The following is a 26,055-nucleotide window of genomic DNA, read 5'->3' as shown; positions in this document are numbered from 1 at the left end:
TTTCTTTGTTTCAATTGGTAGTTTTTGAAGCTCACGCTTTCCAGTTCACTTCAGCAGTTTAGTACAATGCAGTTGCCACCAGGAGAAGTGATTTTTTTCCCCACTCTGTTCCTTTCATTGAACATCAGCTCATCATTACTGGTATAGCAGAGATAGGGGTTATCCAAAGCTCCCATCCCGTGGCACGTGGAGGGAGTTCAAGGCTCTGATCTCCATAATGAGCTGTGCAGCCTGAGGAAGGTCAGGCTCAGGTCTCACTCTAACAGTCAGGGGGCACTTGCCAGGCTTGGGGAAGATGATGGTTATTAGGGCTCAGTGCTGGGTTTGCTCATTTGTTCAGGCTCATAAAGCACAGCTGCCTCCTCTCTGCCATTCCTGCAATGATGTCACAGGACAGGGGAGCCAAAGTCAGATTACTGAACTAAAAATAAAGCAGCAAACACCAGCCACAAACCTGAATAAATGAAAAACCCAACACAGGTAAGCAGGGAAGTGCAACAGCTGCTCAAATGAGTAGAAGGGAAGACTGCAAAAATTGTCTGAATTATCACTAGAATGATTGCTCAGTAAAAGGGAATAAACCAAAGGTGATGTGCTCATTGGTGTCCTCTGGCTGAAGGTGCTGAGCTTTCACAGGGGATTCAGAGCTGGGGTAGCTCAGGGGAAAGGAGGCTCCTCTCCTGATGTGTTATGTGGACTTGCTTTGTGTTTTTTCCTGTGACAGGAAAACGAGCTCAGAAAGGGCAGTGAGGGCAGGGATTAATGCCCAGGGCAGCTCCCGTGGGCAAGTGCAGAGCAAACCATCCTGTGCTAGCACTGCAAAGTGTTAGTGCCTGAGGAACTGAAGCCAGGGAAGCTGGTGATGAGCTGGCTCTTCAGTGAGGTACTTTTAGCCACTGATTTGGGGTTGTGGGAAGTGATGGACTGGCTGTTGCCTCTCAATCAGCAGGGCTGTGCCAAACTGTGGGATCCTATTTCCTTGTACTGGAAGGCATTAAAGACCCACTCTGACTTCTTGGCATGTTTGTGTCTCAGCCAAACTACTGTAATCAGAGCCCTTGTATTTTAGAGTTCCTTTCGGATTTCAAGTGGAAGCAACCTGCTTTTCCTCCTTCTGAGCTGGTACACACAATTAGGCAGATCCTGACAGCTTTTCCAGCAGTGCCTGTGGCAGAGCCCTCCAGGAGGGGGGTCTGAGGGGCTCTGTGCTGCTGGCAGAGGGACTTTCCTCCCTTCCTCTGGGGAGGATCACAAAGCAGATCCAGCTGAAAACGAACTGGATTTATTACTGGCTCGATGTGCCAGGTTACTTTTCAGATGTATTTATTCCCTAAGCAGATGGTGGTGCAGTGAGGAGGGCTGGGGCTGTCTCTTTAGTAGTGGCTTGGTTGCTTGATTTTTCACAAGCAGGGCCCTTTTATGGGTGATGTTTTTGCAAACAGAGGTGGCAGGATCATAGCTGAGTGTTTGTGGTAGCAACAGCCAAGGTGCAGCAGAGGCTGCAATTTTTTTTTTCCTTGTTAAGGTGATTAAAATGTTACCAAAAATCTGTGCATGTGTGCACAGCTCTGTGTGGGTGGGCAAAGCTCGAACTGGTGATTTCTGTGGTAATGACTTTCTGCAATGTGATAGATGATAACTTTAGGTTTTACTTCAGCTGCCAGACCAGAAAATGAAGATAACAGAAATTAAACCAAAAATGCAAAGTTCCTCATCCTCAAAGGTACTAATTTTTGCTTATCATAATAATGAAACTGGTTTTAGCTTTCCATGCTTCCAGGCCATTCCTTCTGCTGGGTGGTGTGAACAAGCAGACTGGAGGCAGTAAAACTGAAGCCCGAGTTGGAGGGGAAGCCAAAGGACAGGGAGGAGCCAAGGTCAGTTGTGGCAAATGGGCACAGCCCACTCTGAGCAGTGGGTGAGCCGTCCTCTGATCCTTTGTGAATTGAGAATGCCACCTGACAGCAGAGAATATACCCCAAAAGCATAGGGATTGCACAGTCCTGTCACTTCATCTGGGAAATGTGGGGAGGGTATGAAGGGGCTTCTCTTCACAACTGGAGTGACTATTGGAACAAGTGTTGGACCCACCTGCACTGGGCTGTCCTCTGTCAGTGCAGGTCTCAGACCCAGGACAGTCCACCTCTCTTGGGGATTCCTGCTGGGATGGAAAGGGCTGCTAGAAACCCCCAGTCTTTTGGATGGGAACTTGTTTGTCAGTTTAGTGAAATCCTTGGTGCTGGGAGCTATAAGTTATTCATAAGGCTCGAAGGAAATAAGCTACAGGACTCCAAACAGCTTTGTCCAGGGACTGGGAAGTTGCATGAACTGGTGATGTTCAACTGATTAGAACAATATCAGAGAATGGGAAAGAAGCTCGGTGAGAAATACAGTCAAACTGCAGGAGAGCTGCAGTCTCCTGGGAATTGCAGCTCAGTGTTGGAGTAACTGCTGCTTGGATGGCAAAATAATTGAAACTGGGGGAGGAGGGGAGAGCTCTGCAGATGGATGCTGGGCTGTCTGAGATGCTGGAAAGAGATGTGAAAAGCAGGAGCATTTGGCATCAAAGAATAGGCAAATGATGCTGGCTCTGTGCCAGGCAACTTTTTAATACAGGCTCATATATATCTGAAATTGCAGAAACCAGCAAAATCAGGCAGCCTGAATTATGAGCAGAAAAGCAAAATAAGTCCCTCAGTGTTAACTGTGAATTTCTTTTCCTAATAAATGACTTCTGCACAGGAATGAGATGGGTTTTTGGCTCCAGTGTGAAATACATCTGTGCCTGTTGCTGAAAGGGCAGGGAATAGAGAAGCACAGGGAGCAAATAAGGGATGTGATGTGTCCCAGAGATTGTCTGGGTCAGTTGGCAACTTCATTTGGCTTCCCTGTCCCAATCAGTCAGAATGTGATGAGGACTGGCAGTATCCTTGCAGGAAGGCCCTGCCTGTCTTGTGAATGTCCTCAAAGACAGCCTGGCCTGCAGGGAGCTGTCCTGCAACAACCTGCAACTGCTCCTGAGCTTTTCTAAAGTTCTTCTTTCCATGCATGGAATTTCTTCTCTGGCTCTGTAATTTTGGGAGTTGGAATCCTTGGTTTACATGTACATAAGAGCTGTTTAAATATCTGCTTTTTACAAATAAGCTGTTCCTATGCCATGAGTGCATCACCCCCCTGGAGCACCAAACCCCCTGAGAGCCCAGTGGAGCAGCCTCTGTGTCCCAGCACTGGTGGCTCTGAGGCTGCTCTTCCCAGAGCACAGAGCCTGGATGTGGCCTGGAATAGCCAATATGAGTGATGATGTGGCTCTGCTCTTGGGTTTACTGTAAGCGCTTTTATCTTATGACCATGTGCTGTGCCCTGGATAAACTGAGTCTATTCAGCAGCAATTTGTCTGGGCCTGGGTGATGTTTGGAGCCCTGGGATTTGCTGCTGAAGGCATGGAAATCCCCAGACAAACTGTCAGATTCCTCTCTTTCTTCATGGAAAAAGTTTTCTGTTGAAAAAGAGGCTAAATCAGTCAAAATGTATTAGATGTCTTTTTAAGGAGAATGGCTTGGTCCATGTATTCTGAATGGCCCAAGCTGACTCTCCTGCCACCAAGCTTGGTAACAGGGGACATGGAAAGCTCTGCCACTGCTCCTTGTACAGCTGTCAGGATTATTCTTTTTCTTTTCCCTGATTATTTCTCCTGTGACTGCCCAGTAGCTGTTCCACCCTTCCAAGGGGGAATCCGTGCTACAAAGCTTCCAGGACCTCTGCAGTGTGTCAGATTGGTGCTGCTTTTCTTATACAGAACCTCTTGGATCTGTTCCCAGGCACTGAAATGCCTCACAGTGAGCTATCCCCAGTGATTTGAGATTTCTATTTTGGAAAAATAAACCCATTCTGTGGTTGAGTTGTTCCCAAGGTACTGAAGTGATGACCAGTGTGGGTCTCATAGGTCTGACTGTTCACTTTCTATCAGCACAGCACAAGTAGTTGAAAAAAACTAGGAAATTGAGCACTCTGGTTAAATGTTGAATTTTCTGAAAAAAAGTGGTCTCCTGTGTAGGTGAGAAAGTGTTTCCATGTTTGATCCAGTAGTACCTGAGGGCTGCATGTTATTGTGGGCTGGAATAACATATTGGGAAGGACAAATGACATTTTATTTTTTTAGACTAAATGACTTTTCTAAAAGTGGCCTCTAATGCTCTCTTGCTGTAAAATGTAAGACCTACTCAAATGAATGACTACTCTACAGAAGATACTTAATTACTGAAAGTTAATTCAATAATGATTCAACAAATGACCTGTTTCACCAGAGGGTGAGGTTCAACATGGTGAAAGGTCTTGGTTTTTTTCACGAAAACAAATTATTTAAAGTTGGTTTCATGCAAATGAAAAATTATCAACAAATTAATGCCAGAGAGGCCCAATTTAAGGATTTTTTCCCATCTGTTAAGAAGCTATAGCTTATATATATAAGCTTATACATAATCAGAGAGCTGAAAGCAGAGTTATTTGTGAGGTGCAGCTGTTCCCATGAACTCCCAGCCTGTCTCAGCTTTTCTCTTGGAGGTGAATTGTCAGACATTGTGTACTTTCCCCTGCAGAGCTTTGAGTCCCCAGGTGCCTGGATGATTAATGTCCATTGATTATAATCTTTCTCAGGTTTTGACATCCACACTTTTAACTATGATATAAAAGGTAGTTGTGGGTCTCGCAGGACTCACTTTCATTGCCAAACATTGAAACCTGATATTGCTACTAAATTGTGACAAACCCTCTCAAGCAGGGAATGGTTCTTCCTGCCCAGTCCCACACTGAAGGTGTTCGGCTCTTCTCCTCTGGGAGGCTCTAGTGGGGCTGGGACTTCCCTTGGCACGTTGGGGGCTTCAGTCCCCGTTTTGTTCATTGGAGCAAACAGTGGAGATGGTTGTGCCCAGAGCGCTGTAACCTGCACCACCTTCACCAGCCTGGGCAGCAACTCCCAGCAATGTCCTCTGCCTGGAGCCCCCCAGGGACACTGGCAACAGAGGCACAGGTTCGCCTTGGCAGCAAGTGCCCTTTGGAGGCACGCGGTGAGGAAGGATGAGAAGGAGTCACCATGGAGCCATGGTGGCAGTGCAAGGAACAAGACTTTGGTGTGCAGGGCACTGTTTGTGAAAGTAAACAACTGCAGCTCTTCCCTTCATCACATGTAAGGGATCAGGTCTGACAAAAAGTGAAACTGGGCCTTTTCCATCTCATCTGCTTAGTGAGAAGAGGGAAATCTCTGTTTTGAGGCAACCTTAACATCCCTATTATGCCATCATGGTCATCAAACGTTACCATTTCGGACCACAGTCCTTGGTGTTTCCTTTTCATTCATTCAAGTTTTCATCTTTTCTCACTTTCAACTGTATGTTATTCAACAGTTTGAATACATTTAACACCCTCCATGTTCACTCTTGAGAAAACCTTTTCAAAATAATTACTCCCACTGATCTCCAGAGCAATCGATAGTGTGAATAAACCTGGAGGCAGCCAGAGGTTTAATTCAGTCTAGAAAATATTTTGAAAGTAAAATGAGTGGACATAAATGTAAAACTCAGTTGTTGATATGCTGGTGTAGCAACAGAGACTTTGCTTTTGAAGCTGTTATGTGTGTTGTATTGATAACAAGTAGTGGGATGTTTCCCAGGTGAGCTCTAAGTTTTGTTCATTTTTTCAACTGGAAAGAGGAGAGATGGCAGTCAAAGGTCTTTGCTGCTCTTCCTATGGCAGGGAAAACTTCTCAAAATTACTATCAGTGAACACAAAATTATCAGAAATAAACTGGATTGGTGGGTCATGGTTGACATGGAAAAATTAATTTTCTTGATGTCTGCTTTTCCTTCTCTGATGCTACATGGGCACCTTCCCCTTGATTGCCTTTTCATTGCCAATAAATATAGGGAGAAGAAAAACCTAAAGATAAGGAAGATGCTGTGAAAGAGGAAAGCTCCTCCTGAAATGACTCTTCTCTTTCCTTGGGGGAGAGTTTGGTGCAGTTTGGTTGCTGAAATGTGCCAGCTAAAGTAAATCAGATGAATTATTAATGCTTTGCAAGCGGCTTCTTTCAACTGGCTGAGCCGAGCAGGCTTCGGTGGGGCGTGTGTAACTTCAGCTCTCAGCAGCAAAAATAGACTGCAGGCCTCAGAGGAATGGGAAGCTTAACAGACTATTTTTGTCAGCACAGTTTTAGATCTATTATGTGTTATTTTGTCAGAGTGGATAGGGTGGATTGTTATTTTGGATGTAGTGGGTGATCTGACTGAAAAACCGCTTCTGTTTCCTTTCTATATGTCACAAGCTGCTTCAAGTTAGAAGTTCCATATTTCCCTTGTTGTATCCTGGACCAGAAGCAGATAAATAGGATGTATGTGGCTGTGTTGCAGGTTCAGTTGCAGACTATCCTGCTTCCACCAAGCAATCCCATTTCCTAGAGAGAGGCTTTGCACTTCATTAACAGCTCAAGGTCAAAGCAGTTGAAAATCTGTCTTAGTCTCTTTTTATTAACCTTTCTCACTGTTGATCTTTAATTAGCTTGATTAATTTGAGCACACAACTCCTACCTTAACATTCTGAAGTGACTCTGGTGCACTCCCATGCCAAAGGCTCTGCATCCCTGGTTTGGATGGGATGCTTCCTCAGAGCTCTTCAGTAACTGCAATCCCAGTGTATAAATCCAGAGGCAGGAGGAATAGTCTCTTCCAGGGCCTTTATAAATGTTCAGAAGTCTTTAACAGAGAATTTGTGTTCTGGGGCTCTTTCCTGCACAGGGGAAATGCTGGCTTGTACCTTTGCTGCCTTACTTCTGGCTGAACTGGGTCCAGGCACTTGTCCCTTCTGGGCCTTGCATCTCCCTCAGCTTTCCACTCTCCAAGCAAGTCAGGCTAAGGAAAGAGTGGCCAGATGTTGCCCATGTCGGGTGTGTGCTCCCGCCCTCCTGGCCTGTGGGTTGTGTGCAGGAATGCCCTTGGAGCTTCTGCCCCACTTGCTGTGAATTTGAGGTCCCAGCCCTGGACTGGACCCTTTGCCTCTGGGTTTAAATGTACTAATCCTGCAGGACCACTTGTGTTCTAAGAGCCTTGGATTTGGATCTTTCTTAGCTGGGAAAGCTTAAGTTGATCTGAGAACTTGGTGCTGCTGCCATGAGCCATTGTGGTTCCTCCCTCCTGGCTCTGCTCTCCAATTGCATATCCTAAATTAATGCTCCTGTGAGCACCCTGCGCTCTGCATGAATCCTGGGAATGTGCTGCTTGTGTCCCCGCTCTGGGGGTGCCCCTGCCCTGGCTCAGGCTATACCTGTGGGCACACTGAAAAGCAGAGAGCTGAAGGGGTGAGTTCTGTAGTTGTGGGGGCTCTTTCCCTCCAGGAATAGCCCCTTCCCTTCTGAACTAGGCAAGCATTTGCAACGTGTGTTGTGCAGTTCTGATGTGCTTGGGATACTTGAGTTCCTAACCTGAGGTTTTAGATCAGTAGCCAAGGTGGATGTCCCATCTGTCCCACAACGGTGGAAAACAAAAATTATATTAAATCCCAGTAGTTTCCAGGCAGATAAACGAGGGTTGCTCTGCCCCTCCCTGTTATTCATTCCAAGCACTTGGTACAACAACTTTCTGTCCAAGGATTGGGTGAAGGTGGAGACTGATGATTAATGGTCTGTGCAGTGTGAGAGCATAAATACTGACCTTCCACATCTGACACACAGCAAACAAGGGTTTGGTACTGGCAGGAGATAACTTAACATTTAATTTAATTTCTAAAAGAGACAAGAAGTAAATAAAAGTGATCAAATGTAGGACAGCCCTATCAGAGGTTATAAATTGCTGCCTCCTCAGGCAAATTCAGTGTTTTCTCTCCTATCTTTGCAGCTTCTGGAGATTATTGCCTCACACCAAAACACCAGGGGTTATATTAACAAAACCAAGTTATTTATTGCTCTGAATGGCTGTTTCTCTGAAGGTAGAATGTTAAGAATCCCCTTTCCTCTCCAAGTTGTACCTACAGTGATCTCTCCCTTGATAGATGTTCTTGATTTACATCATTATTTTGGCTGGAGAAATTAATGTATTTGTTTCACAGTGCTTGAAATGGATCTACTATTGTATAGAATGGGATTTAATCTCTATTTTAGCTAAAATTTCAAATGCTTTTTGTGGAACTAACAATAGGAGTCAGGTTTTGCTTAGTTCTTTACCAAGTATCTCTTAGACTAAAGGATTTTGCTATCAGTATCAAGATTTGATATAAATTGATTCATAATTATTTTCTATGTTTCCATGAGGACACGAAAATGCATTTGGCAAAGACAACAGAGAAGGTACTTTCTGGTTGCTCTGAATGGTGTCTTTCACATGGGATTTGTTGCATGGAGGATACAGTGAGCATTTTGTGTATATTTATGTGTGTGAGTAAAAAGGAATGTGGAATTCCGTAGAATTTGTGAGTGGTGGTGAACACACTGACCTTGGCAGTGCCCATGTGAGGTCAAGCTGGCCCTCTGTATTTTTGAATGCTCTGTTTTAGTGCACAGGTGGCCTCTATTTTCTGTCATGCTCAGGATGCTGGTTTTGAACACACCACTTCTTTGAGCTAATGGTGGCAGAGAAAAATCTCAGTTTGTTTTGCCCTGTGTTTTATCCCTTTTATTCCAAGACTCTGAGATTTACAGAGACTTGTAGGGTAATTTCCTGCCTTGCTGTGCTTTGCCAGAGCCTTGCCCTTCTCCCTGCAGTGCATCATCCCTTGCAGGTTTTGTGACATCTGGTGGTTGACATATTTTGAAAGATTTCAAAATTCCACATGAATCATTTTATTTGCTTCTTTATTATTTTGGATGTGCCATCTTGTCAGTGGTGCTAACATTTAAGCTCTCTTTTAATTTACACTATTAAGCCATAAGGAAAACAATCAAATACAGCAGCTAAAAGTAGATTGTCTTTATCTTCAGCTTCTGTGTTTTGCTGATAAATTAACTTACAAGCTATTCCAGTCAAGACATGACCTTTTTCTTTCTCTGTGTTTATTAAATGCAACAAATAATGAAAGTTCATGAACCCCCAAATTGCTGCTACCAGTAATTTTTTTTTTAACAAATAAACAACATTGCTGCAAATGGAGGGACACTGATAACAGGATTTCCATTGTGCACATGAGGAAGGCTTGCACCAGTTCTGCCTCTTTGCTCTGCCTGGAACACCAACCTGCCTTTCCCCAGGCAAGGACAATTGTGTGAAAAATTAGAAAACAACTTACTTGTTTCCACTTCCTGCATTTTTATTTTCATCTCCACCTCCCACCTTTGTTCTCTCTAAATTTCAAGGCTTCACATGTGATCTTGTATTAATTGCTAAAAAAAATCTCTCTTTATTGGAGGAATCACAAATCTTCTAATCTGCCATAGCTGCTAATTAAATTACAGCTGACTTTTGATGTTGCAGATTTGTGCTACAGAAATAAACATTTCCCTCTGATTTCATTCTCTCATCAAAATGAAGGATGGATGAGTTCTTGCAGGGGCATATTTCAGCTGCAGATTGCTAGGGAAGAATTTTACATTAACAATTAGAAATGTCTCCCCCTGTGCACATTGACATGCACAGAACACTTTCAATGCTTTCCCAGCCCTGCTGCGACTCCGGGGCAGTTTCTCTTCCAAGCCTGGAATGCTCCTGTGAAGGCCAGGTAGGTCTGATCAGTCTGGGATCCAAGGAAGAGGCAGATAAAGCCACATGTTTTATAAGGAGTTGGTGCAACTAGACTTTGATTTTTTCACATATTAATTCAGGTCTCAAAGAACAGCTGCCCTGTGGTTGTGCTCTTCTTTTTTTTTTGTTGTTGATTTGGGTTTTTTGGTGGATTTCTTTTTTGATTTTTTTTGTTTTATCTTGTCTTCATTTTGTTAAGAATTAAGACTTTTTCTTTGAAGATTTTCCTTTATTTTTATGGATTCATGTACTCAGCTTTTTTCAGTTTGTGTTTGTTTTTCAAGGGAGATGCTTAGAGACAAATCAATATTAGAATATTTCTTTGAACTCTGGGGTCTGAGACGAGGAGAACTCTTGATCTGATTACCAGTGGTTTTGCAAAATCAAACCTGACATGGATTTTACTTGTTACTGATATTGATCTGTGGAAGTTTGTTTTTTTTCCCCCAAGCTGTGACCTGTAGTTCGTGAGCTGTTTCTGGTCACTGTTTCCTCACCACTTTCAGTTCACGTATCTATTATTAGTCAGGAAAAACTTACCCCACTGTTACAACATTTGACCATGATTTCTTTTCCTTTCTCTGCAAGAATTTTTGTTGATAAATACATTATTTAACCCACCTACTTGGGGTATATACCTTTAGACCTTGAGTAGATGTTTTGGACTTTGCCTTTCATGTTGATTGATTGCTATGGAATGAGGTGTGAACTTTGAAGTGAGCCCGGAGGTTTGTGAAGGAGTCACGGTTGGATCCCTGCAAAGATTCAGGGATTGCTTCTCCTGTGGAAGGGCCCTGCTGAGGTCAGTTAGGAAGGAGAAGTTTGTTGCAGCACATTAACTGCAGAGGGCAAGTTTGTACCACACTATTTTGAGGAGGCCTCTTCATGAAGCTTCTGATTTTTTATTAGAGAAGTGGCAGAAAGTCTGTTTAGCTGCTGACAAATAACTCAGGATTTTGCTGTCCCAGTGGAGTCACTTCAGCCTCAAGTGCAAACTTCTATTTTGAAGAATCTGAGAATTATCTGTAAACAAAAATGTCATTGTGTGAAGAGGGATAAAGCTGCTTTCCATTATTTACCAATTTTTCACCCAAGAGCCGGTTCCCAGCTCAGTTTTTTCTCTTCCCTGTGCCCCAGTTGGGAAGCTGAGATGTGAGAAGGGCAGAGTTGAGGCAGGACTTGCAGCCCTTCCCCACCCACACAGGATGGGTTGGGTGCCCTCCAGGAACCAGAGAACCACATGGCACTAATGGGCTCTTTTAGCTCTGATTTAAAGCTGAAAATTTAATTTTATCTTGGCCTTACAACGATCTTTTGGCACTGCAGGTGCCTTTCCAAAGCCCCGTGACACCAGCCCTGTGTCCCAGCAATGTATCTCATGGCAAGTTTAATGCACAGCACATTCCGCCCGTACTTTCAGGTTCTCTTAAATGGATCAGGTTTCAGCCCAGAATTGTGCTCTTTTCTGAGGTCACATTATATATATCTTGGAAAAGCTCCTCAGCAGCCCTTGGAATGAAAAGCTCTTGAACACAGAGGAAAATGATTTTGCTGCTGCTTTACATGTTTGATTTCAGTTGCCTTTAAACACTGATGCCACTTGGAGCTGCCTGAAAAATGAGGGTTCAGGTTTTTCCCATTAGTCTCCCTTCCTCACATGCCTGTGCTCTGATTTTTGTCATGCAATTTTCCAGTAAAACACACACATAATTCCTTGCTTAAACAACAAGTGGAGTTGAAGGCACTGAATGCATAAGTGGTGTTGCTGTGGGGAAAATAAAAAGCCATTTGTAGCATCCAGAGGAACTGGATACACAAAGGAGGTGCCTTAGCCTGTGCTAATATTGAACCCTTGTTTGGAGGCCTTGGAGGTTCCAGAACAGACACACAAGTCTGGCCATCAGCTCTTGGCAGGTTGGACTGTCCTGTGGTCACAGGTTTATTGTGATCCACATTTGTTTAGACTAAGAGTACAGAAAACCAGATGAGTGAATGTGCTGGAAACAGAATTTGACAAATATTTAAATGAAAAATGAGATTATAAAAACCTGGTTTTGTCAACTTCCCAGGCAACTAAAATAAGAAATGGTCTAACATCTACATGTATTAAATGAGATTAAGAGCAGAGTTTGAAATGGAATCAGTACAGATTTTGGGGGATAAAGAGATTATGATGAATGAAAAACAAAGCCAAAGGTGCCAAGTAAACAAAATACCTTCCAAAAACAGACAAAAAATTACATTCTATGGACTCTCTGCCAGAGGATTTGTCTTTGGCTGATTAATTGTATCCATTAATTACAATTAATGGTGGTGGAAAATGCATTGTGTTGTTTATTTTGAAGTTCAGCCCAACATCAGTAGGATTAAAGCAGCTCTGGGAGTCCAAGAGTAAATATTAGAGATGTACTCAGGTCCTTTTTTTTCAATCTGCACTTATCCCAGTGTGTTACCTGGTGCAGGTGAGATGTGAGCACTTTGGAGAGGGAGTTGTTAGTCACAGTGGAGATCATCACAATCCCAGCTGGGAGGTGAGTTTTGCTGGTGAGGTGTGTGATCCAGGGGGTAAAACATGATATTAATGGTCAGTAGGCCTGGAATTCCTGAACTTGTTATGGGTTGACCCTATTTCAGACATGGGAAGCCTGTCCCTGCATCTGATTCCCCCTGGGTGCCCTGGGTTGTAACACTTGTCTCCACAATAAACCTTAGGAATAGAGCCCAAGGGGTGGATTTACATTTGTGAGACATATCTGGGGTGGGAGGAAGGGCACTGATGGCACTGTTTTCCTTCACCTAATGAAGTAATTTTAAACAGCCAGGAAGATAAAGTGACCCTTGAGAGTTTTCACTGATTTTTAACAGGGCCATAAGGCAGATGTATGATGAGAGGAGCCTGACAGAGGAGAGAGCTGAGCCTGGATAGCTCAGTTTTCAGTTGCTTAACCATCCTTTTTTTTTTTTTAATAAATCTGTTTGCTTTGGTGATTTCTTGGTTGTGAAAGCCAAGCCCACCCTTTAACAAGTCATGGTGGTCCCAGAGCTGCAAAGTCTCACATGTGCAGCTCCCCTTGCTCAGGGGCTGTGGGCTGAGGCTGGGGGTACCTGGGTTCCACACACAGGGTTTGAAGGGAGCTTTGTTCTTGGCTTATCGCTCAGCAAGTGTCTGTTTGACCCAGAAATGTATTTTTATTCCACGTGAAGATTTGGGGATGTGTGGGTTATTCTGCTGCCCCAGGGGTTGTGTCACAGGTGGGTAAAGGGCTGCAGGGAACTCTGGTGGTGTCACTTCTGTGGGTGGAGGAAGGCAGAGGTATCATTAGTGCTGGCAATAGGTGGGATTTGAAAACAATGTCACTGTGTTGGAAGGGGGTTGAGCTTCACTCTGTGCAGGTCCTCTCAGGGGGCCCTGATGGCAGGGACTGGATGGAGCTATTACAGTTACCAGGGGAGTGTAGTTCAAAAGGCTCTTGCTGCTGTGACAACTGAAGTGCTAAAGTAAAAGTGAAAAAGAAAAACGTAATGTGACTTCTGTAATAGATGTCTTTTTGACTAAATCCCTGAGTTGTCACAGGTTTAAGATGCAGATATTCACTGAAAGGATGTGGTAAAGGTCTCTTGCATCTCAGCAATCTGAGAAAGAACCCTTCTGTTTGTATCTGGGATCTGCAAGTACAGTCAAGAATCCCTTGCTTCTTTCCTGCCAGAGAAATTGCTTTCTTATCTGGGCAGTCTCAGTATTATTTTGACATTCTACTGAAATAAGTGGGACAGCCCTTTCTCTGTTGTGCTGCTCCAACAAGCAAGGCAGTGAACAGCTTTGGTGAATGTGTCTGGCCAGAGCTGACAGCACTTACACAGAGCTCCACAGCCACAGACCAGACCCAAATGCCTTCCTCAGCATGGTGGAGGAGCAGGGACCTCAGACCTGTCCTCATAGCTTGGGTGGTGACACAGCTGCAAGTGCCTCTGGCTATGGTTCTTGTGTGAATATACATGTACTCACTTGTGCACATCGTGATTGTACATCTATGTGTATCTATATCTATATATTTAAGGAGCTGTTGTAAGAAGCTGAGGCTAATTCTCTGCCAATATGATACCCTTCTGGCAGAGAATATTCTATTTCTGGACACTTCTTATGGTTGTTATGGCAACAGGCCTGCAGTGAATGGCCCATTTTGTGGGGCAGTGTAGGGGTGGCGATGCCCTCCCTGGTGCCCCTCCTGCTTCCCACGTCCTTCTGTCCATGGGAAATGTTGGGGTCAAGCGTGCCCTCTGGTGTTCAAGGCAGTCTTTGGGCTCCTGCTGAGCATCTGCCACGAGCTGTGTGTGAGTGGGGTTTGTTTACATTCACACTTGAGGAACAGGAAATTTCAGTGTTTGTGCTGTCCTGAGATCCAGCTCCTTATCATGGCCTCTCTTTCCACCACCAGTTCCAAGGTCTGCACTGATATTCCTCTGTGCTCCTTCCTCTCAATACTGGCCTCCTGGACACTCTGCCCAGGAATTTTGCTCTGAGAGCCCTTTCTTTATTTTCTCTTCTTTTGCACCGTTGTTTTCTACCACCCATCCCTCTGGAAGACACTGGTCCAAAATACAGTCACATCCATTCAGGTGCTGGCCCTGGGACCACCAGGCCAACACTCATGAATTTCTGTAGCTTTGGTGGGATCAACATTGCCTTGGAAGGAAGGGCTCAGCTGCCTCACAAACCCTTCATGTGGTCCCACAGGGAGAAACAGAGCAAGAGACTTTTCCATGCCCCTCCTTATCCCATGAAACATCCCTGTAAAGGCTGAGGGCACTCTTCTCCTGGAAAAATGGGCTCCCAAGGAAGCAAGTGCTGATCGTGGGCAGTAGTTTTGGTATTTAGACAAGAAAAATGTGTTTCAAGTCCTTGAAGGGTTTTGTGAAGGGCCTGGTTGGCATCTCTGTGGGCACAGAGGGGAATGAGTGGCAGATGTGAAATGAGAACCAAACTCCAAAGCTTTGCTCGGTTTTCCCAACATTATCCTGAGTGCAAGAGAGCTCCAGAGAGCAGGGACTGCCTGCTGCAGGGGTTTGAGGAGCACTCATGGGGTTCTATGGCTGCCTTCCTGTTGGGATGGATGGATTGTTGGTTTTATATGTTATTTTTTGTTCATGTACTTATTATGGATATTTTCTAGCTCATTTCTCTTGCTGATGGCTCCAGGTTCCATCCAGCCCCGGAGCCAGCTCACAGCAGCCCCAGGTTTGGATGCTGAGTGACTGCAGAGCTGGGCACTGAGATTTTCTTACACAAATTACTCAGAGGGAGGGAGGATTTGCTCTTGTAATGTGCTCAGAAGGAGAGAGAAAAGAGCAAATGAGATCAAATAAGGGCTGCTACAATGTCTCTTCCATTTGATCCTGCCACAGACTGAGGCATTCTTAGGGTGAAATTCTCCCCTTTAGATCTTTTCTGTGCCGACTGCTGGGATTTCTGATCATGCTCTTCATGGGTGGTGACTGTGTGTGCCAAAAACATCTTTAATGTAATTACCCACTCCTTCTGCTTTCATGCCAGAAGAATGCTGTGCCCATTCTTTCTGCTCCACCGTTATCCCAAGGTCTCTGTTAGTGTTGAATTCAATGGGGAGCAAAAGATCAAGAATGGGATACTAGTTCTGCTTGAGATTAGGGGATGTCTGAGCTTCCTGTTGCTCTTCTTTCCAAAAACAGATCCATTGCCTGCTCCTCCCTTTCCTACTCCTCCTCCCCTCAGCTTGGCTGCTTTCCTCCTCCCTAGTTTGGAATGAAGATCAGGCTGACTCAGAGGGAAGTTTGTCAGATTCAGAGGAAAATAACTCCCAGCTGCCTGGGCCCACTGCTGGTTGCTGCTCCTGGGAGGGGTCAGGATGAGTTGAGAGAGCTGGGACAGGGTGCAGAGCAGGGGCGCTCCGGGGATTCTACAGGGGAGAGCTGGTGGCACTCAGAGGTGTATTGGCCTTTGCTTCAGGTCTGAGTTTGAACCAGAGTTAAATGAGATGGCATTGTTGTCATAGCAGTCATTAAATATTGCTGCTTATTTGGCTTTGCAACACTCCCCCCCCCCCTCCCCCCCCCCATGTTATCTGTACAACAGAGTTGTGTTTCCCTCCTTGTCATTAGGTATCAGTAACTGCAGCCTAAAATGTGTCAGTTCTGGTCACTGCCCTGTGTTTTACTGAGGCATCCCAAACTGCATGAACCTGCTCAATGAACTACAACAAAGTCCTGTAAACCAGGACTTGAAGACCATGAAGTTCTGTGGTTAGACTTGCTGAATGTGATGGAGTTACCCAGGATGTCTAACAAAATCCAGCATGGAGATCCCAGTCCTCCTGACCTTCTACTGGAAGTCTTAAAACTCCCAAATTGTGTGAGTTCCCCAGGCTTTTCCTGGCACTGCTGTGAATGGACACCCTGTAACTGCAGTGTGTGAGAGCAGCAGGTGGAGTGCCATGTGGTTCAGCTCAGAAAAGCTTCCCAGAAAGGTTTAATCCAAGTAGAGCTTTGACCTGTCCATGTCTTTGAGACCAACCCAGGCTGCTGCAGAGCTCTGCTTTGGGAAATGTGCCTCAAGCTGGCCTTGGAGTTCTCCGAGATGGTCAAAGTGACACCTGCCCAACTTCCTGCTGTGCTGAGCTGGATCAAACCTCCCCCTGAGCCAACTGCTCACTTGTGCATGGACTTAAACTCTTTGCTGTCACCTCTGCAATCTCTGTCTGTGGCTATCAGAGAGGCCTCTGTGCCCTCAGCCCAGGGGATGCTGCCAGAATGGCTGGTGCACTGTTACACTGCTCAGAGAAAGAGCTTACTCCATGAAGTAACCTTTGTGTAGAGCTCATTCTGAACAGCACAATGTGATTACATCCACTGGAGCTTTTTTTGAAAGATTATGATGTTTTCAAGCAGTTGTGTAAGTGCCAATAAACGGAGCTGTGTTTCTCATCTGTGTGTCCCCAGTTTGGATTTTCAAAGAATAGCTGTTGTTATAACTACTCTGAGTCTCTATATGTTCATTGAAAGAGAAATCACTTCATAAATATTGGATTGAGCTGCTACCTGCAGTACACTTTGTATGTGATGGTGATCTAGAAATAAATTGATAGAAATTAGGTGATTATTACTGGTGGTATTCATGAGAATTTCAAGGCAGATAAATAATGAATAGAAATGTCACTTGCTCAGCTTCAAACCTAAGAACAGTCTCCTCATTATTCTATTGACTCAGTAAGAGGGAAGAGCTCTGCAAGGGAAGAAAATGGAAAACTAAAGACAATCAAAGCATCTCAGAAGCAGCCTAAACTCCCCAGTCATACCAATTTAGAGATGGAGAGCCCAGGAGGGAAATAGTAGTGCTTAAGGGGTTCTTTAGCAATGTTATCACAGTACTTGAATTTATCTGGTTTAAAGTTAGGTCTGTGAGTTGTCACTGGCTCTGCTGGTTAAGGACCAGATCTCAGACTGCAGGATGTACACCAGGGTGTCTATGGAGGCTAAAGGTTTCAGGGCTGCCCTCTACTGACCTTCATCCTTTTCCCATTTTGCAAAAAATTGGAATTTCCAAAGGATGCAGTTGCTGTGTGCGTGTGCTGGTCAGTGCATAATTCATTAGTGTGTTTGTTCCAGCAAACTTAAAGCACAAATGAGTTGACTGTTAATTCTAAAACTGCTGTACTTAACACTGCCTTTAAGACCAAGTTTCTTAAATATTTCTTTTAATATTAATGCAAGAAATAAGAAAAGGAAATCAGAGGTGTTCAAAGGAGAAAGGTGTTTTTGTTTAAGCATCAGGAATGCAGTGGGAAGTGGTTTCCCTCTGCTGTGGTAGCTGCTGAGGGCAGGGTTGAAGTCACCACATATGAAAACCAGGGGAGAAGGGTGAGACAGAAGACGAATAGTGTGGGATGGACCAGGTTAGTGCCAGGGAAGTATAAAGTATAATTTGATGGACTTTGGAATTGCTGAATTAAGAAACAGCTTTAAGAATAGAAAGTCTTGTTTCTCACTTTACAAAAGCTTGCCCTCCTACCAAAACCTGCCTTGCTCTGCCTCTGGCAGGGGTGCCCAGATTCCTGAGGAGATGCCTGTGGCTCTTTATCCCGTGGGATTGCTTCCCTGAAGGTCAAGGCTGATGTGCTGCATCACAACCAGTCCCTTGAGAATCATCACTGTTGGCTGTTCTGGGAGATGAGACGAAAACCTGGGGGTGTGTTTTGTGTATCAGAGCACAATGTGAATTTAGTTTTGGTTTCTGTGGAGTTTGGATAGGCCCTGGGTGAGGTGTGACAGAACAGCAAAGTGCCTGAGCCCAGTCATTTCCCAGTGTCTGTGGGCCAGGAGTAGGGGCTGACAGCTCAGTGTTTTCCATGAGCATCCTTTTCAGGGTTGCTGGTTGGCCTTGACCTCCTTCCCCCCCTCCTGTGCCCAATTTTGAAGTTCCATTAGTCAGACACTGATAAAAACGCTGAGCTCTGTATCTCTGTGCTGTCAGGTAATGGGTTTTCACTATCTCCCTTTCTTTCCACTGCTGATATTTTTGACTCTGGTTTATCCAGCTATTCACTTGATTTTCCAGCCCTCACATCAGTGGTAGCACCTCTGGGAGAAAATGAGGACAGCAATTGTGCATTGCCATTGTTTGTCTAAAAATCCATTTTAAAGCCTAATAAACCCCTGGAAGTAGATATTTTCATGTGAAGTGTGTTTGTCCTTTGGAAAGCCCTCTCCCTTTCCAAAGGCATGTCTCTGTCAGTCTGTGGCTGAGTTAAAGTGAGGACGGGAGCATTGCTGAGCACCTTTATTCATGTTGCTTATGCTCAGTTATTCCCAGTGGGCTGGAGGTAAAAGGCTCTGACTGATGCTTTAAATTTCATTGAGGTCTTGCTGTAGCTGCCTGGGTTCACTTGGGGTCAAGCAATATGAATAATTTTTTCCCTGTTCTCTTATACAAAATGACTGCCTTCATGAAGAAACAAATATTTTCCTCTGGAAAAAAATCTTTTTTTTTTTGTGGTCAGTGACTGTTTCAGTCAGTGTTGACATGTGTCACTGCTGTCACAGCCTGAGTGAGCCCTAATACCAGTGTTTGGTTGGTTATGTTGCTTTCTGAAGTAGAGCAAAACAGAACAAAAACAAGCCCTCTCACTCTGTGGGCTGACTTACAGCAAGTTACTTACAGGAGTACTGGAAACTCAAGGAATGAAAGTGGCTTTTTTGGCTTCCATCATAATTTAAATATGAATTTAATTGCACCATTATTTTGGTGTAGCCAGATCCTTAGAAAGTTGCTGGGCTTGTTTATGAATAAAGAACAAATAAAAATTTTCATCATATTGGAAGTGCAACATCTGCAATGTCCCATTTCCAAAGTCAGTGTGTCCATTTTGTCCAGTCTGGCCTTTGCAAGTGAACGACCTGTGTGGGGGCAGGTGGCTGGTTTTGCACAGAGCATCAGTCTTAACGTGGAAAAATTCTGGTGTGAACCAGTTCTGTCTAGTTAATATTCTTCTGTTTTCCTGCAGAAAAATGTTGTTCTTGGTGTTCTCGCATTTAGACATTAATAGTGATGCTATTTTGGCACCTGGGACTGGAATGGTGTGGCTTTAAATACCTCAAAATTTGAGCAGGTTTCCTGTCATCTTGTGCAGGAACTCCGAGATCCAGTGGAGCAGCATCAGTAAATCCTCATGGTTAGAGAGGATCTCTGTGTTAGAAATACTGCCTTTTGGGTCATGGCTATTTAGCCAAAGTAAGGGATTTTATACTTCTAATATTGTACCAGAGGTGTTTTTGCTGGTTTATTCCCTTAAAGAAATTGCCTTTGTGCAGAAAAACACCAGCAAGGGATGTAGAGTAGGCCAGATGGGTGACAATGAGCCCCCACTCATATATTTGAACCTCAGAGGAGGTTTATTCAGTGTTTCCCAAGTACAGTTGTGATTTGCAGGTGTTGGAGAGCATCTTTACCAATGCATGAAAGTGTGTGTGACAACACAAAGCTGCAAGTTGCAGAAAACTGGCCTTATAAATTTATTTCTTGAGCTGTAACCTCTTAAGCTTCACCCCTTTTATCTTGTAGAAGTGCTTTGAGTTTGGTCTTTCCTGCTTGCCCAGGTAGGATATTAAAGTAAATGTCACTGCTCAGGGATTGTGTGGGGCTGTGCCCATCCCCTTCAACTCAATGTCATTCCCAGGCTGGGGCAGGGAGATGAAACCCCTGCAAGGAGACAAATATGAAAGGGAAATATTTATTTTCTTTTTTTCATGGAATCATTGAACACTGGACACACACATCCCTTTTCTCCTCACAATGGCAGTTGTTCTGACAGTCAAGAATTTTCCCCTATCTTATTGAGCAGCATATATTGTTGTTTTGGTTTGGTTATTTATTTTTTTCCCCCTCTATCAAGAAAATTCCATTTATAGAGTGGCTGGCACAATTCTGCTTCTAGTTATCACAATCCAGCTGAGCTGATGGCAAATTCACAAATCTTCAATGCACAGTGAGAGGATACAGGACAATGTGCTTGTAATGGGTTCTTGGTATCTCTTAACCCAAAAGAAACCTTGTTGATAAATACTGATTTTGTGTGAAATAGGGGAGAGAAGTGCCTCCCTTGTCAGGGAAAGTGGCAGAAAATCAAAGTTTCTTGCTGCAGTTCAGAGCCAACATCTTAATGTGTGATCTCATATTGCAATTTCTACTCACACATATGATCTTTATTCCCATGGAGCATCTGATGGAAGCAAGAGTTGATGTAATTGGATTCTCTTACCCTTCCTGTTACTGGTCATGAATTTAATTGAAATTCTGGTCTTTTTAGTAATTATTGAGAAATCTCCCCCCCCTCCCATTGCTGCTCCTAATGTGAACACAATGTTCTTCATTTAAAAATTGAATTAAAAGGAAACCTTTCTGGGAGCATGTCTGAGTTAATCAGTTAAAACTACCCTTTCAAGCTGAGCAGAAGAAAATACTCTGCTGTTCAAAGCTAAAGTTGTGTCCAGCACTGAAGAATTAAGCAACTTAAAGATTCTCAGTCAAGTGGAGGAATAAAAGAAGATATTTGGGGGTTGGAATTAGATGATCTTTAAGGTCCCTTCTGACCTTAACCATTCCAGGACTCTATGACCTCAAAAACTGTGGCTGTCTAATGGCAAGGACCTCTACAAACATTAAATTTAATTCCTGTTTTACTCTTCTGATTTCAAACTGAAGAGTCAGAGGCAGGACAATCTCTGCCCAGTGGTGTGGGGAACAGCAAGTTGGGGTTGTGGAACACCATGGGAATGTTTCATGTTCAGTGTGTTGCTGCAAACACGCTGGGAAGGAAGAGGAAATAATGGGCATGTTGAGAGGGGAGAAGTGGGAATAAGAGGATAAAAGATAAAGGGGTGAAAAAAGGTTGAAACCTGAAGGTTTTGGGTGCTTTTTGCAGTGCTGGTGAGAGGCGGAGAGGGCCCCTACAGCCATCTGTTCCTGGGCTAACAGAAGTGCCACCCTGCCCCTGGATTAGCCCACCCAGTAACTGGACATGAATATCCATCCACTCTGTGCTATCCAGCAGGGAATTACATGGGCCCTGTGATGGAGCAAAGCGTGTAATCGAGTTCTGCCCAATGTAAATGCAAATCCGGTTAATCACCGGGAGCTGTGCTGCAGGAACATGTTCATGGCTCATGCTGTGGAGAGTTGGAGTTCTGGGAGAAGAGAAGGACTCTTGGGAGGCGGCTGGGGAAGGAGAACAACTCTGACACAATCAGCTCACCCTGCAGAGTCCTGGTGGAATTGTCCTCCCTTCCCTCCTCATTCCCCAGCGGGATCTGAGCCTTTCAGAGCACACCTGGTGTGCCAAGCAGAGAGCAGGCAGAGGTGGTGCTGAAGTGCATGTGCAGTTTGCTCAAGGCTTTTTGTGTTGTGTGCAGCTGTGCCACTGTAGTGCAGGCTGAGGCTGCACCTCTGCCATGGAGCAGTTCCAATTCCTCCTGAGCAGAAGCTTCAAAACACCCACAAACACAGCTGAGAGCAGCAAGTCCCCACCAAGAGCCACCACAAGTTACCCTTCAAAGTGTTAGTTTCTGGTAATCATGAGAGCTGTCCTCATCGCTTTGTTTTAAAAGGCATTTAGGAATCTTCTGAACGGGCTCCATGGGAAGGGCAGTGCTGCAAGGTCAGCTTTTGGCTGTCAATGCAGTGATGTGTAATTGGAGCCCAAATGCTGCTGTGGGTGATGCTCTGGGCTGTCTGTGCTGCCCAGTGGGAAGGGATGAGTGATGAGGAACTGCTGGGATTCACTCCACAGAGCACAGCCTTCATCTCCAGTGGGGCATCTGTGGTGGCATTGCTTTTAAAAAGGCCAGGGATCAGGACACACAGGAACCAGCTGCTTTCTAAGCTGAGAAAAGCCCCAATCAAGGTGGGAGTCTTTTTTTTAATGTTTTCATTCTTTCTCAGCTTCTTGTTCCTTGTTTTGCTGCTCTTTTGCTTCCTCTGACTTGATTAAATGATTGGATTAAGCAGGCCATGATTTTTTAAAGCCCTTATTTTATTCTGAGGATTCTCTTGCATTATGGAATTTGGAACAGAAAAACCCCAAACCCACTGGCCTGTTAGGAACAGGAATTATGTTATTGCCGATGACAGAAAATTGAATGCTGCTACTTTTATCCTGGTTGAGCTCCTTCTGTGTTACCCTCTGTGATGTGCTTTGAAAACATTGACAGTATTCCTCTAAGACAGCTAAAATGCTCCTCATTTTTCTGACCTGGAGTGACTTGACCAAGGCCCTGAGTCAGGCAGGCAAAGGACCACTGCAATCCTTTTTTCTCAACCTGTAGTTTTAACCCCTTTCCCTGTGCTCTGCCTGCCTCTTCTCAGCAGCATAATTCAAGGTCTCTGCTTCTAAAGTCCAGCTTTTTGTGGCTTTCTGCAGATATATTTTAATTAATACTTTTTTTCTTCTCAGTAAAGGGCCAGATTAAGGCTCAGACTATGGAATTTCAGATGTCTTTTCTCATGCTTGTGTACTTCTGAATTCAGAAGGCTTTCCCTGTGCTCCGCCTGCCTCTTCTCAGCAGCATAATTCAAGGTCTCTGCTTCTAAAGTCCAGCTTTTTGTGGCTTTCTGCAGATATATTTTAATTAATACCTTTTTTCTTCTCAGTAAAGGGCCAGATTAAGGCTCAGACTATGAAATTTCAGATGTCTTTTCTCATGCTTGTGTACTTCTGAATTCAGAAGGCTGTTGGGAAACAGAGGCAGTGTTACTCTGATGTTAAATTCCCATCCTCCTGGATGATTTGGCATCTCTTCTGCCAAAAAAAGAAGCTGGTTGTTCTTCCTTAGCTGGTGCCTGTGTGTGCAGCCAGCTCAGGCAGTCAGAGCACTCCAGAGGGCACTGACTTCTGTGCCCTGGAGAAGAGGGAATTCTTTGGCATCTCAGGCTGTGGACTGAAGTGGTGTCTGAGTGGTTTGCTCACAAAAACCTCACTGGTTTGTTGGTTTACAGAGGTGAGCAAAGAAGAGCAGCTGAGATGAGGGTCTGTGGGAATTCCTGGCCTGGAGAAAGCAAGTGTTGTCCATATGGAGCTGCTGCCACACCCCACATGCCCCTGGAGCCTGGGAAGGTCCATCAGTGCATTAGTGAAGTGCTTGTTATGGCAGGACTGCTTCCTAAAACTCTGTTTCTTCTCTTTTTGTTGCCTATCTGGGACGTTCCCGGGCTTTGGACTGAAATGGATCCTATCTCTTACGTCATTGATGTATTTGGTGTTTTTCCTCATTCACTTTGAAGATGAAACCCAAAATTTGCATTTAAGGGCAATCATTATGAGAAGTTATGACATGGATAAGAGTTGGGGGGGGTTGTATTTATGTATTTCCCCCTGGAAAATGGGCAATATTACTCCAAGGGCATCTCTGTCCCATCTTCCTACAGGATTTGTCCCCTTTTTGCCAGAAAAGAAGCTGCTTTTGGCTCTTCAGGTTGACTTGTCAGTTTGTATGCAGCTGGGTTATATATATACTTGTACTTATTTTTAATATATTTTGATGTATTAATGTATATGACATATTTATTTTTAATATGTATTTATAGCACTGGAATGTTGTCTTCCTTTTATGCAGGTACTCCATTTGGAGAACATTTCACTGTTTCCCTTAGAAGACATCCCTTCATCTCTTATGCTTTTCCTCATTTCTAAGTGAATTCCTTTCTGCTTGTGCTTGTAAATGTACTGCTAATTCCTGACTAGGTGCTGTGCCATTAATTATTTTTTGCTTTTTAAGCTGCTACGCAGACAGGGCAATGCCTTCCTCTCCTCCCGTACCATATGTAAAGTGAAGTTGCTCAAGTGACTGGTGAAAAGCCAAAGAACAAGTTTGGCTGAAATGTTTGTGCTCAGAGCTCCCCAGAGGGACCAAACCCCTCATTCCACTGCTTGTTACTGAATTTACACTGAGATGTGGAGCAGAACTTCACGTGACTGTGTCTGTAGGACAGTGTCAGTGGGAAGTTACATTACTCCTGTAATTCTTGGGTATCATAGTAAAGGATCAGAGAATGAAGGGCTTAGTCAGGAAAAGTCCCCATTTCCTGGAATTTTGCCCAAAGAACAGACTGAGAGAGGGCCACAGGGCAGGGTTTGGCAGCATGTTGGATTTTTATTGGAGACATGAATGTGACACAGTGGGAGCTTGAGCTGGATCCCTCAGCAGCCTGCAAATGTCATTCATCAGGGGAACAAAAAGCCACAGCACTGACTAATTTGAAACATCCTGCCCAGTGTCCCTGTGGTGCCCTGTGGATGGAACTGATGCTGGCACATAATGACTATGATGAATATTGTATTTAATATTTCACTTGCTGAGCTTTTCAGGAATTCACTTCCTGCCCTAGGAGTCAAGAGTCTGTACAGCACGATGATGATGCAAATGAAGCATCAGCAGATCTATACTGATTTATCCAGTTCTGTTGGGCAGATGGAACTTAAACAGACTACTCTGAATTAATAAGATATGTATTAACAACCTTTGGGTCGTCTTAGGTTTATAGCCCACATTTGAGTATTGAGCAGCAGTGGGAATTGTTTATAGTGCTGAAGATGCAGAAATCAGCAATGCTGCACTTCATCCCACATCATCCCTAGGCTGGAGTCTTTTTGGCATATGGCTCATTCAGGAGCCTTCCACATTCAGTCTCCTTTGATCTTGTTTTTTGTTTTATTTCTTCTAATTGTAAATCCAACTTCCAGCTCTGAAATATGTGGCTGCTTTTTCATCTGCTTCTTGCTCAAGTGAAATTGCTGTTCCTGAGTCTGGGCTCCCAAGTGAGTGACCTCTCCTGGAGGATGGCTCAGACTCCTGTCACTGCTAAACTTCATTATATTGATTGTCACCTGGATGGGATCCAGTTGAATCTTGTAGTGCTTGTTATTGGTGCTGCTTGGCTTTAGATTACATGGTATTTGAGACTAAGATGCATGGCCAATTTAAAAGAATTCCAGTTTTTAAATAAAACAAAAATGTCTCATGAGACCCAAAACTTCAGGGGCTCCTCATGCATTTCCTGGGTGATCTGAGTGCCTTCACTTTCTTCTGTCTCCTTTATTTTAAACATTCTCTTGGGATTTTAGGTGCAGAATTATTCATGCAATAATGATGTATATGCTGATCTATGTGGTCCCATTGAATTGCCAACACAGCTGAGTAGTTTCCTTGACTTGCAGCAGCATGTGAGGTAATTCTCTCTTATCCTCTGTCCGAGGGAGTTGGATTTTCAAAGGTGTTTCTCAGGCCATGTCTCAGGTGCTGAATTGTAAAGGAAGGTTTGCAAGTCCTGCCTGAAAAGTGCATGTACATGGTGCATTTTTGGGGGCCACAGGACTCAGCTGGAGTTGTGTGTTCTCCTCTCACTCAGCTTCCCAGCACCTTCCAGGCACAGGCTGGCCCAGCTGAGCTGGCCTTGAGTTCCCTCTATAGACCGTGCAGAGAAGTGAAGTCTCCACGGGGTGATCCATTTGCCTGTCTGGGGAAAAGATGAATTACCTTTTCAAGGTGCTGATTTTCCCTTTTGGAATGCAGAGGGAGCTCAGGCTCACTGCCAGGCTGGGATGAGATGTCTGACTTGAGGACTAAATGGCAAGATGTAGCCAAGTCTTCACTCCTTGAAGCTGAGGCTCCTCTAAAAAGTGCTCAAATCACTTTATTCTTGACTGTGCTGGAGGGAGAGGTGAAAAGAAAGAGGGGGGAAAAACAACTAACAAAACAAACCCAAATCCCCATTATGTGCATGAGTCGAATCAGGCTGGTGCTTCACTGCAGAGGGTTA

Source organism: Pithys albifrons, chromosome 18 (assembly GCF_047495875.1).
Source record: "Pithys albifrons albifrons isolate INPA30051 chromosome 18, PitAlb_v1, whole genome shotgun sequence".
In the NCBI taxonomy this organism is placed as follows: domain Eukaryota; kingdom Metazoa; phylum Chordata; class Aves; order Passeriformes; family Thamnophilidae; genus Pithys; species Pithys albifrons.
Note: the sequence above shows the minus strand (reverse complement) of the source record.